General features: G+C 35.6%; 1 protein-coding gene across 1 annotated transcript in view; it reads right to left on the bottom strand.

Moving 5' to 3' along the window:
• Nucleotides 1-12,925, bottom strand: part of LOC126418570 (protein downstream neighbor of son homolog) — a 93,079-nt gene extending 80,154 nt beyond the window's left edge. The window contains exon 1 of the mRNA XM_050085387.1: nucleotides 12,844-12,925. The gene's annotated coding sequence lies outside the window, so the exon portion shown is untranslated. The remainder of the gene's footprint in view (nucleotides 1-12,843) is intronic.
• Between the last annotated feature and the right edge of the window lie 397 nt (nucleotides 12,926-13,322).

The following is a 13,322-nucleotide window of genomic DNA, read 5'->3' on the forward strand; positions in this document are numbered from 1 at the left end:
GGAGGGGATGTCAATTCAAGCTTTGATGTTCTGCAGGACAGAAAAACTGTGACAGAGCTCATAAATTTGCTTCGACAATTTAACCTATACTATGTTAACTGTAAACCTACAAGGGGCTCTGCCTGTCTATACAACATATTTATAAACATTAAGAGAACTTGTATGTACACTGATGCAATTAGTTTCCCTTTCTCAAATCATGATGCAGTATTAATTAGTGTTAGTAATGTAACTTCAGATTGCACCAACCCAAAAGCCAAAATTGTGACTACTAGGCCAATGAGTAGAGAGGGGATGGATAGGTTTAGACATGACCCCCCCCCCCCCCCCCCTTGTTTCAGCTGGGACTCCCTTTTTAGTAGGCTTCAACATTGTTCCTCTGATATTGTTATCACTGATTTTTTTGTGTGTTTTTAAATATACTCAAAAACAACATCCTTCTGAAAAAAAATGTACAGTAAATATTAGCAGTGATTACAAAAAAAAGGAAAAACAAGGAATGGTATGTTCCACAGTTAAGGCAACCGAAAAATAGTGTTATGCTATATTCTGGCATGTACAAAAATGGTAAATCAGAAGTGTACAAAGAATTGTATGCTATAGCTAAGCATAAGTACAGGCAGGCAATCAGTGAAGCAAAGAAACTACATCATATAGTAAACATTGAAAAGTCCAAAAACAAATGCAAAAAAGCCTAGAGTGTAATTAATTCTATTGTCCACACTAAGCAAAAATATGATATTGCCATAACCCCAGAAAAATTCAATAAATTTTGTATCCAATTCATTGCAGAAATTAGCAGTCCAATAAACAAACCTAGTGAAACTGCACTTAGTATCATGGACAAATGTTTAGAAAAGCCTTTCCCGAGCACTTTCACTTTCACAGAAGTGTGTCCATATACTATCCTGAAAATGGTGAAAATTTCAAACCTTCAGCTAGTGTTGATTACTATGATTTGTCATGTAATTTGTTGAAAGATGTTATTGATTGTATAATTTATTCTTTAACTTATTGTGAAAATAAATGTCTTGTTGAAAGTAAGTTCCCTGATAAACTAAAAATTTCTAGAGTTGTGCCCATATATAAAAAAGGTGAAAAGAACTGTTTCACTAGCTATAGGCCCGTATCCATCACACTGGTTTTTTTTCCAAAATGTTTGAAACAATAATGTACAATCAAGTTAGTTTTTGCTTGGGCAAATAAAATGTAATCAGTGATAAGCAATTTGGATTTAGGAAAGGTAAATCCACAACTGACACAATCGATTCCTTAGTAACATTTGTCCTAGATGTGTTTGTGGCTGGGGGCTACGCTCAGGCTACGTTTTGTGACCTGAGCACAGCTTTTGATCATGTGAAGCATAATACTTTGTTAAATAAGCTACTCTATTATGGTTTTGATGGCAAAGGTGTAAATACATTTAAATCTTTCCTAGAGAACCACCAACAAGTTGTGTGTATTGGTAGAGAGAAATCAAATTTGGTTTATGTTAGGTCTGGAGTGCCACAAGGGTTGGTGCTTGGGCCTTTATTGTTTCTATTAATGATTGATGATCTGCCTTTATTCATAAATTCACATGCATTATTGTATGCCGATGCCAGAAAATACACTTGCTCAATATTCATTATGGTTCAGAACAAATGGTTTCTTCCTAAACGAAAGTAAAATCCAGGAACTTTATTTATGCTTGAAGGAGACCCCTAACCACCATGAATTAGAAACCATTAAATTTTTAAGTGTTACTATTGACAACAAATTGACCTGGGAACCACACATCAAAAATATATTGGTTAGACTTTCAAGAGTTATTTATCTAATTAGAAATTTAAAAAGACATGTTCCATATGGAATTTTATTGTGGGGTAGTAGTAGCCACATAAATGACATTCTACTTTTGCAGAAGACCGTATTATGAACAATTACTGATTCTGGTAAATCAGAACACTGTAAACATCTGTTCATTAAATTGCAAAGTCTGACTAGTAAACCTAATCATTTATAATGTTCTAATGTACATTAGAAATAATGATTCAAAATTTGTATTGAGAAGTGATATTCATAGCTATAATAGTAAAAATAGAATACTAGAAATAGAACATGTGTAGTCATGAAACATCGTAAACTACATAAATCACAGAACTCCTACCTAGTTCTTGGACTAAGAATGCTTAACAGACTAAGCAAAAATTTTAAAGAAATGACTGTAAATATTTTTAAAGCAATATTGTACAAGAAACTAGTAAACAATCCTTTGCACACTGTTGATGTATATTTTGAAGATCAAAGTACTGCTTTGTAATGTGTGGTTCCTACTTTAACCCGTTTCATGCAAATGAAAGTACATTGAGAAATGTATGCTCTTGACTTTGTCTATTGCTGTAAAAAGCTGAACGACAATAAAATTTTATTATTATTTTTATTATCATCATTCATTGTGATTTACAGATATAACGTTTTTTTTCATCACTGATGTTGAATTAGAAGTGGGTCAATCCAAATGAAGTGGTCCAATAAAAACAAAGTTGGTTGCTTGACCATTTTTAAATATTTTAATTTTTTTATACGTGATTACCCTATAATTGAGAAGTTCAAAACAGTTTTAAAAAACATTTTACCTTTCACCTTTACTGAATGGCGGCTATTTTCATTTGTAAGGGCGTGATGATGTTTAGAGACATTAGCAAAAATGTTAATATCTATGTGCTGGGTTAAGTTACAACATTGCAATAGACATGATTTTATTTAGAAAAGCGTCCTCTACAACATTGTCTATTACACAAAATACCCTAAATTCAAAAATAACCAGTCAAAATGACCTCCAAACTTTGGTATCCAAATTTTCAAAAATCCACTTTTTAGGCCCAAAAATAACAAACAAGGAGTGATTTATGAGAGTCAATTTTTTTCCTGTACTTAGATATCATATACTACTAGCCTCATATAGAGCAAGAAATGTTACAAATGTTTCCTTAATTTTTTATGAATTTTTGAAATTTGAAAATTTTCATTTTTTGTTAAGTTTGGGGTTAGTTATCTCAGGGGGGACTGAATATAAAAATATGATTTTTGCACAGATTGTACACCTATATGATAGCAACGTACTGTAAAAATTTCAACATTGATATCGGACTGTGAACAAAGATATGGTTTTTGAAAATGAGGAGATAATTCACATTACTCTACAACCGATCTTATGGCTGTTGCCCATTCATGTGTGATATTGGTGGGATATAATCAATTATTATTGAAGTAAGGTACTGAGTTATATACAAAAAGTGGAAACATCACTAAAATTAACATTTATATTATTTTGACATACTTAAAATAAATATTTTCAATTAACATCCTTCGAGATGCGACTGCTCCAAAGCCTGGTGGTGAATGTTAAGAACACTTCAGACAGCTTCTGTGGTATAGAATAAGACCTCTCAGTTGCTGTGTAAGTTCAAGCACTGAAAGTTTCCTTAAAACATTTTTAATTGGTATCCAAACTTTGTCACTAGTAGATTTCTTGAATTATGTTCTTGGGCCAGCAGGAGGGTAAAAACGAAAAAAAAAAAAAAAATCATTGTTTTCAAAACTTACTCTTCCAACCTCTGCAAGCCACCACTGTTCATCATACACACATGCCACTCTGTCATTCAACGTTAAAGACAGAGATGTAATTTTACTAACACAATGATCCTCATAAATTTTGGTTTCTGATGTTAGATAGCATCAAACTAAGTTTTCTGCAGTGCCACGGAATTTGTGGAAATGCCTTTTTCCTTTTATTACTAAACAGTTTTCAAATCTTGTTTGGACTGTTGTTTTCACAAGCAGAACCACTTCTTCTTTCTTGATCAGAAAATAGGCAATGCCTTTAATATTATCCTTGCAAAAGGACATATATGTATGTCCTGTACTGTGAGAATTTGGTCTGTGGTTGGTCTTTGAAGGCTGGCTTTACTTACTTCACGTTTTGTTGTACCTCCTACTCCATCACTTGCATTTTTACCATGGCAAGATGCAAAAAAGTGCCATTCAGCCTCCAACCCAAAATATACTTTGTGGTTGCACAAATTTGAAAAATTCTCTTTGTTCTTATACTAACTACCACTTCCATCTGAAAAGCATATCACCTTCTCAACCTTGGGAAAATTTTGTTTTATGAAATTTATTACATACTTCTGGAATGCATGTACAGCCAAAGTGTTGTGCTCCAAGTAGTCACTTAGAATGCAAATTGAAGAACTGAAAACTTCATCCTTCTCATTTTTTAAAGTAGAGGATAAATGGATGCACTGTTGCCTGGTCATTGACCCATGGTACCCTTGTATTGCATCCTGAATCACAAATGTAAAATTTTCTGCAGAATCGGCTAGCACTATGCATTCAGTTTCATGAAGTTGTGCTTTTTTGTCCTCCAAAAACTTACTTTGGACTTGAGAAACACAGTGGTGACTTGAGTTTTTGTAAGTTATCAATTAAAGATTCCAAGTACTCTTCCTGAGATTTAACCAATGTTATCATTTCTGCCCTGTCAATTGTGACCCACTGTTTGAAGGTAATACTGTCTGGCATTTCCTCATCATATTCGTGAAACAATTCAGTAACGGTTTCCTTACCAGGGCATTTATTGCAGAAACTCATCATGCAGTCATAACTGTTAGTGTCACAGACCATTAAATGTAGTAACTCTTTTTAATTAAGATCACTGAGTTTTGCACCCGCAATCATCAGTTTGACATTTTGATGATATAAACAAACACATACGGAGAGTGTCCCCGAGGATCCAGCCAAAATACACCACTTAGGGCGGAGGTCACAAAATTTTGACCTTCCAATTTTGCATTCAGAATGAGAATTTTTGAACGGTACATAAAGTTTATTTAAATTTGACAACACTAAACGTTTCTGCTTTGTTACTTTAACTCCATTTATAATAACTCTTTTGCTATCTTTGCAAACTGGGCACATTCTACTGTTTTCAACATCTTCAAACAACTGCTGTATCTTTTTAATTGTTTCTTCACTTATACCTACTCCTTTCTTCTTTCCTAAAACTGAAAGAATGCCTTGCTCTTTCACTAATTTTCAGGTTAGTTTAACCAAACGATGAGAAATGTTGAATTCATGAACTATTTTTTCTCTGACCATGAGTCAGGGAGCAAACTTAAAATTTTAACTTTTTCCTCTTTAGATGTCACTGAACATTTAATTTTTAATTTAACTATTAAGCTCAAATATTCAGTGTCAGATGATGCTGGTGGTAAGTTTTCTTCTTCATTAGAAATAATGTTGGTATCTGTATTACTAAAGCATGATTCCAAGTCTTTTCTAATTTCGTCTGAAATTTGTTGTACCTTATTTTCAATAGCTGCTTTTCTTTTTCTGCTACTTAATTTTATTATTTTCGAAGCAGGAGATACGTCTAACTTAGAACAAGCAAAATCCAATATGCTAACAGCTTCCTCATTAGGACTATAAATGTCATTAACAAGGTTACACGATTCTGGTTCTGGATTCACAACAAATATTTTTGAGTAACAATTTCGGCACAGGGAATTTCCACGAATAACATTACATTTCACTTGGGAAGCTGTTTCACTCTCACGTAACAAGGACAAATATTCAAGTTTTATGTCCCTCAAACCCTTAGTAATAGGCTTTTTTATGATCTTTAAGTGGATCACAGCACTTTCTTCCAATAATGTGGTTGCACTTCAGAATATATTTCTTCTCATGATACTCACACACTGATGTTACAGAAGAACTTACTCGAAATTTAAACATAGTTGGTCAAACTTCATCAAAATCATTGCCATTTTTCAAGTTTTTTTAAAGCTGAACCATAAACTGTTTTGTGACACACTTCACCTGCTATCTGTTCAACAGAGCATTGTTCATCCATGTTATTGCATACCAATTAATCTCTCAAAATTAATTACAAATTACACAAAGAATGATGAGACACTTTACAACATGAGGCACCCTGAATACAACCCTCTCCTGTAGCAAGGAATTAAGAGTGTTACAATGAGTGTGTCTTTTGCAGATATAGCAGTTCTTAAGTGAGTATTGTGCTTTGTGATATGAGGATACACTTCACTGAGCACGTGCACATGTATGCTCATCCATTCTTAAGTAATTGATGTACGACTTGATGTCCTCCACTATAAGCTCACGTAAAAAGTTTTGTTGAATGCTTTTATCGTGTCGTCATAAAACCCATGGCTTCACCCAGGTATGTTTCCTTTTTTTCTTCTGCTTCTCTTCCGCATGTGCACACAGTGCAATTCTGGTACATGCAACTGCTGCAGTTAATAAGAAGTAGTAGTTGTCAGCCATCTTGAACTTTGACGAAAAATATGACAACAGTGTAATATCCCTTTTTAGCGCCACGTCAAAGATCTTTGTCAAATATTTGATCACATCTTTGATCAAATCTTTGACAAAGAAATTTGATAGTGTAATACCAGCCTAACAGAGGTTTCAAAACAGACTGACTACAACAATGCCACACCCAGCAATAATGTACTTCTTTACTGACAATAAACATAAACGTAAATGGGCATTTTTATTAACATAAAACAAAAGCAAAAGCTCCTATTGTTTAATATTGCATTATTAAAAATAAATAAACTAGATGAATATGGGGTGATAGTGTTAACTAAGTAATTGTCACAATTAAATTTTATTACATTGAAACAATAAACCATTTAAATAGGCAACAGCCATAAGATCAGTTGTATAGAAATGTGAATTATTTCCTCATTTTCAAAAATTCGTAACTTTGTTCACAGTAAATATCAACGTTGAAATTTTTACAGTACATTGCTATCATATAGGTGTAAAAACTGTGCAAAAATCGTATTTTTATATTCAGTCTCACCTGAGATAACTAACCCCAAACTCTACAAAAAATGAAAATTTTCAAATTTCAAAAATTCACAAAAAATTCAAATTTTTGCTAATGTCTCCAGACTGAAAAATTGTCACATGCTTACAAACAAAAATGGCCGCCATTCAGTAAAGATGCAAGATACATTATTTTAAAAACACTGTTCTGAACTTCTCAAATATAGGGTAATCACAAATAAAAAAATTAAAATATTTAAAAATGGTCAAGCAACCGTCACTGAACCACTTCATATGGATTGACCCAAGTGTTTGATAGCTTCATGTATGATTTATTCTTCAGACTGTAGCACAGTGACTGTTAGTCACAATAGTGCACACTTATTACTAATTGTGCAAACACACAATGTAAACAGTGAGATAAGGGCACAGATTTTGTCATCCTGTTTAGTGGCTTTCCAAAGGGCTTCTTAAGTTTCAGATGACGTCTATTGCACCAACAATAGGCAACTGTCAACTACTGAGCTACCTACATGCGCTACTTCACATAGTGGTGACTATTTATGGAGTGGGTGTGATGTTTAATTTTTTGTACTTTTGTTCCACTTACAAAATAATATCTGTAGAAATCAAAATGTTCAACCTTTTCTTTTCATCTGGCAGCACAGACAATCTTCAGAGTCCAGATGGCTGAGTTTCTGGTCAGTTTTTGGAAGCACAATAAGTTCTGTCACGTAAAAGTTAAAGCATGTGAATACTTTTTGTTTACAATTACTATTCTACTTTTATGTAATAAGTCATGAAACAGGGCACAGCATGTACTGGTAAGCTGAATGTTTTTTATTGGTATCTGGAGTCTTGGCACCATTTTCGAATGGTGTGAACCATATATCTACACATTAGCACACCACTGTTAAAAGTTTTATCATGTTTGCTTCCATAGGGACACTGTTGTGCCCAATGATTGAACCCCACTGCTTGCATTGCAAAAGTGTTTCCCAGGGGAAAAAAAATTATAAGACATATCCCCATAAAAAGCTGAGGATTCTTTTGCTACATCACCTTACCACTGTTCTAGTACATAAATTCCTACACGTTCTCTTTTGTGTGTGTGTGTGAGAGAGAGAGAGAGAGAGAGAGAGAGAGAGAGAGAGAGAGAGTAAACTCTATTATTTTTCCTTGCAATCACCGACAGAAGAGTATGAAAAATAACAACACATTGGTTCAGAATGTGAAAAATGAACTTTCTGCACCATTTTACAGTCCTGTTGATTAATTGTGCTTAGCAGTATGTCATGACTGTAAACCTTCTTGTACTCGAGTTTTAATCACAAATTGCAGAACTTTGACAGAAAAAAAGTCTTCAGCATGTCTATGATACTGCAGTCATATCTCACTTCTGTCACACAGATATCCTATCACACAAGGACCATCTTAATATAAGAATAAACCACCATAATATCCATGTTCAAGCAAAACCACTGTCACACATGTGACGTTTGATATTGGTGTGGGAAAGTCTGAAAACTGGATATGATGTACACTGTCAAAGCCCGGCTTCAGGATGAAAGGTATTTACAACATTCTGTATTAATGTCTTCATTATCATTGTCACTGATGTTGCTGCTACTGATTTGATGGATAGTATAATCAAGATCGGGGAAGATCAGTTTGGATTCCGTAGAAACACTGGAACACGTGAGGCAATACTGACCTTACGACTTATCTTAGAAGAAAGATTAAGGAAAGGCAAACCTACGTTTCTAGCATTTGTAGACTTAGAGAAAGCTTTTGACAATGTTGACTGGAATACTCTCTTTCAAATTCTAAAGGTGGCAGGGGTAAAATACAGGGAGCGAAAGGATATTTACAATTTGTACAGAAACCAGATGGCAGTTATAAGAGTCGAGGGACATGAAAGGGAAGCAGTGGTTGGGAAGGGAGTAAGACAGGGTTGTAGCCTCTCCCCGATGTTGTTCAATCTGTATATTGAGCAAGCAGTAAAGGAAACAAAAGAAAAATTCAGAGTAGGTATTAAAATTCATGGAGTAGAAATAAAAACTTTGAGGTTCGCCGATGACATTGTAATTCTGTCAGAGACAGCAAAGGACTTGGAAGAGCAGTTGAATGGAATGGACAGTGTCTTGAAAGGAGGATATAAGATGAACATCAACAAAAGCAAAACAAGGATAATGGAATGTTGTCTAATTAAGTCGGGTGATGCTGAGGGAATTAGATTAGGAAATGAGACACTTAAATTAGTAACGGAATTTTGCTATTTGGGGAGTAAAATAACTAATGATGGTCGAAGTAGAGAGGATATAAAATGTAGGCTGGCAATGGCAAGGAAAGCGTTTCTGAAGAAGAGAAATTTGTTAACATCCAGTATTGATTTAAGTGTCAGGAAGTCATTTCTGAAAGTATTCGTATGGAGTGTAGCCATGTATGGAAGTGAAACATGGACGATAAATAGTTTGGACAAGAAGAGAATAGAAGCTTTCGAAATGTGGTGCTACAGAAGAATGCTGAAGATTAGATGGGTAGATCACATAACTAATGAGGAAGTATTGAATAGGATTGGGGAGAAGAGAAGTTTGTGGCACAACTTGACCAGAAGAAGGGATCGGTTGGTAGGACATGTTCTGAGGCATCAAGGGATCACCAATTTAGTATTGGAGGGGAGGGGAGGGTGGAGGGTAAAAATCGTAGAGGGAGACCAAGAGATGAATACACTAAGCAGATTCAGAAGGATGTAGGTTGCAGTAGGTACTGGGAGATGAAAAAGCTTGCACAGGATAGAGTAGCATGGAGAGCTGCATCAAACCAGTCTCAGGACTGAAGACCACAACAACAACAACAACAACAACAACATAATCAAGATTTCCCGGCTGGTCAAACATGAGACAGACCACATAATACTCCTGATGCTGGGCCAGCATTTGGGTCTTCCACTAGCTCACTATTCAGTGCACCTCTCCATCCAGTGTTGGTACTCCTGTGACAGAAGTTCATAAAACAGGAACAAAAGGTCCACATTTTAAGCTGTGATAGCCTAAGTCCTAACAGGTAAGACAGCTGTTCAGAAAAAGCAAGAAATCTTTGAGTCTTCATTCTAGTGTGTCACATTATATGTATATGAATGCAGTCCCTGTGACTGAAATTCCTATGTTTGTGTAAACAGATTATACATAATAGAAGTGCACCACTCTGAGTGGAGCACATCCTCCCTCCCCAAACACAAAATAGAAAAGTAGTTGACTGAAAAAAAAAAAAAGATTAGTTCACGATTAACTCTTTTTAGCTAGGGCTAAATGATTTTTGAGCTTTCAATTATTCCTACAACCTTCATTATATATATAAATATGGAGTTACCGGCAAATTACCGCTAACGTGGTCACCAGGGGTGGAGCACAAATTCAGTAGATCAAGTGTAACCTTTCCAGTTGACTGACTGTAGTTTTTCTTGCAGTGTCCTAATAACAATGGCTATTCTCTATTTGTACAAAACAATATTAACTGAAATTTGCTGACATGGATTATGACTATTAAAGGTTCCTACTTGAATAGTAAACAATTTTTGTAGGCCAGTTTATTGAAGCCAACTTCAACAAATTTTAACAGTATAATTCAGAAGACTGTTCACCACACTACAGTTTAGTACCTATCTTGACAGATGTACAAATCGAATTCATTAATTAGTTTAACATCAAAATGCCTTCCACAAACACAGGAGCAATTCCGACCATATCCAGGTTATGTGTTAACCTGTCTCCTCTTTGATTTGTGCTAGATGCACTCTACACAGCGAGCACTTATTAGTATAAAAATAGTTTGTAGTGTTAGCAGCAGTTACTTCTTCCACTGTTCTGGAGTATTCTGCCCACACGGCATCCACAATCAAATTAAGTAAATACACAAAAAAAAAAAACAAGTTCTAACATGAGCATTGTGTGCTTATACAAGGATGGAGCCCATAGGAATTCGGTCTTGATCCTTTTAAAGGAGCCACTCTGCCATACACTTGAAATAATCTATGAAAACCAGAAATGTAAAAGCTATTAATAGCTTTGGCTTTCTCACCAAGGCTGACCATGGTCCCAACTTGTGAAATACAAGAAGGTAGAAAAGGCATATCATCTTTAAATATGTATTATCTGCATAGGATATTGTGTTGTCTGAAGACCTTCATGTCAAAACCCTGAAAACAACTGCATTTAAGAGGCCTATCTTTTCAATCAGAGGCAGCAGTACATCTAAAAAGTATATGTAATAGTATGAACAATAGTCACTGGAATGTGATCATTATAGTTAATACCATCAGCGTAAAGTCCAAAGAAACTTTACCTACACCACATGTCTGGCATTACAAGCACTGATTCTAGTTATTTCAGTGCAGAGTAATTCCCTTTATGACCAATTAAATTGGCATACATGAGATCACAATACAACAAAGTACAATGCCCGATACATCAGATGATGAACCAGAGAGTAGAGGTTAAATTTTCATAGCAGAAACAAATTCTAGCAACTATTAGCATGTGATAGCTCAAATGCCAACAGATGCATATAATTGTAACTATAATGGACGAACCATGGATCTTGTGTGCTTCAATGGTACAGACAAGTCATATATGTGCAATCATATAAAAGGGGTATCTACGGCGAGGCTTGACTAACGTATGGTTCCTGTAGAGGGAAAGGCCTTTTCAGTAGTCGAAGGGGCAACAGTCTTGGTAGTTGAGTGATCTAGCTTTGTAACGTCAGCCAACACACCCTTACAATGTTGGTACTGTGGAGAGCTGAAATTTCCATATATTTCCACAGGATATAGAGCTCGATAAAAGTTACATATTGGACCCCCCTTGCATTTTTCAATCAGTTTGTTACCACAACCAAATTTTCTGCTTTCAAATTTGTTGGCTTCACCAACTCACAACCAGATTGCAACCTTCTAATCTAACCTACACCGTGGGCTGCAATAAAGTTCAGTCTGTCACCACAAGCAAGATTTCAGTGGGGAATCCAATACGTAACCTTAGCCTGCACCACCAAGGCCTAACTTTGTAGTATTTATCTTTTTATATTATAGCATCGTTAGAGTAAATAATTGATCAATGTAACTAACGGTTTTTTTAATCTTGATATAATCCCTACCAGTGCCCATTGCAATTATCATTTCATAATTTTCTGTAGCCCATAAGGTACGTCTGCCTCTCTAGACTGAATCGGTCAAAACGAGAGAGCCTGATGTTTCTCTGCATATCTGTATAAACCATCCCAAACGAGCAAAATATAACTTTTCTTCTTTCCTTTTCTGTCTTGAAATTTATATGTCCTCTAATTTAAAATTTACATGATGCCACTTTATATATGCTACATCAGAATAGACTGCAAGCAATGGAATATTTCAAAATATGTTTTTACAACACGGAAGATCTATATTTACATGTGTCATGGTAAAATCGAAAATGTCTCGAAACGTGACTTCCTGAAAAACATGCTATCAAATTTACGTGTCTAAAGGCTTTGAAGGGCCAAGGCTGATGAATTTGGGTTTCCACAACACCTCTGGGAGATTTCAAAAATGGTTCAAATGGCTCTGAGCACTATGGGACTTGACATCTATAGTCATCAGTCCCCTAGAACTTAGAACTACTTAAACCTAACTAACCTAAGGACATCACACACATTCATGCCCGAGGCAGGATTCGAACCTGCGACCGTAGCGGTCACGCGGTTCCAGACTGAAGCGCCTAGAACCGCACGGCCACACTGGCTGGCCTCTGTGAGATTTGACTGGGGTACTAGACTTATTTATTTTTACATTCTGAAGAACATCATACCAAGCGATGGAAATATTTTGTGGCACCAAGTGCTTTAATGACAACCACTCTGCAATTCGTATTACACGCCGAGCAACATATCGCTGCTTAAATGAGTATGAAACACTAGTTTGATTTCCACGATAATACGACGATTAAACTACTCAACGAAACTTACCTTATCTCACTTGAATAGTGTGTTTTTAAACAAACTGCATCTCCCCAACGGATCTTCCGCCTGAATATGATGTTTGATTCTCACAGATGTTTCAGTACTACCAAATACGTCATGACTCAAGAGTTGCAGCTGCACGCGGAATTCTGCAGTGCAAACTGCATTCTCCAAAAACGTGCTACATTACGAGTTCAAGCATCAGCAAAAAGAAAAAAACAAATATTGTATTTTGTCAATAAATGCCATTATGGTCGCCTCCCCCTTTATCTTAAATATGCTTGACTACAACATCAGCAGTTAAATGTCTTTGTCGTTATGTGATCATATGATCCACCTCAGACCTCATGATTCGCATCAGTTCTCTGTTGTTGGTTGAGGGTGGAAGTTTGCTGTTTGTCGCTCTTGTGAGTGAAGTTACCCAAACTTGGGTACCTGCTCAGTGTTGTTGAAGCTATATTCAAAAACAATCTGCTGATTATGGA

The sequence above is a fragment of the Schistocerca serialis genome, chromosome 9 (assembly GCF_023864345.2).
Source record: "Schistocerca serialis cubense isolate TAMUIC-IGC-003099 chromosome 9, iqSchSeri2.2, whole genome shotgun sequence".
Classification (NCBI taxonomy): Eukaryota; Metazoa; Arthropoda; class Insecta; order Orthoptera; family Acrididae; genus Schistocerca; species Schistocerca serialis.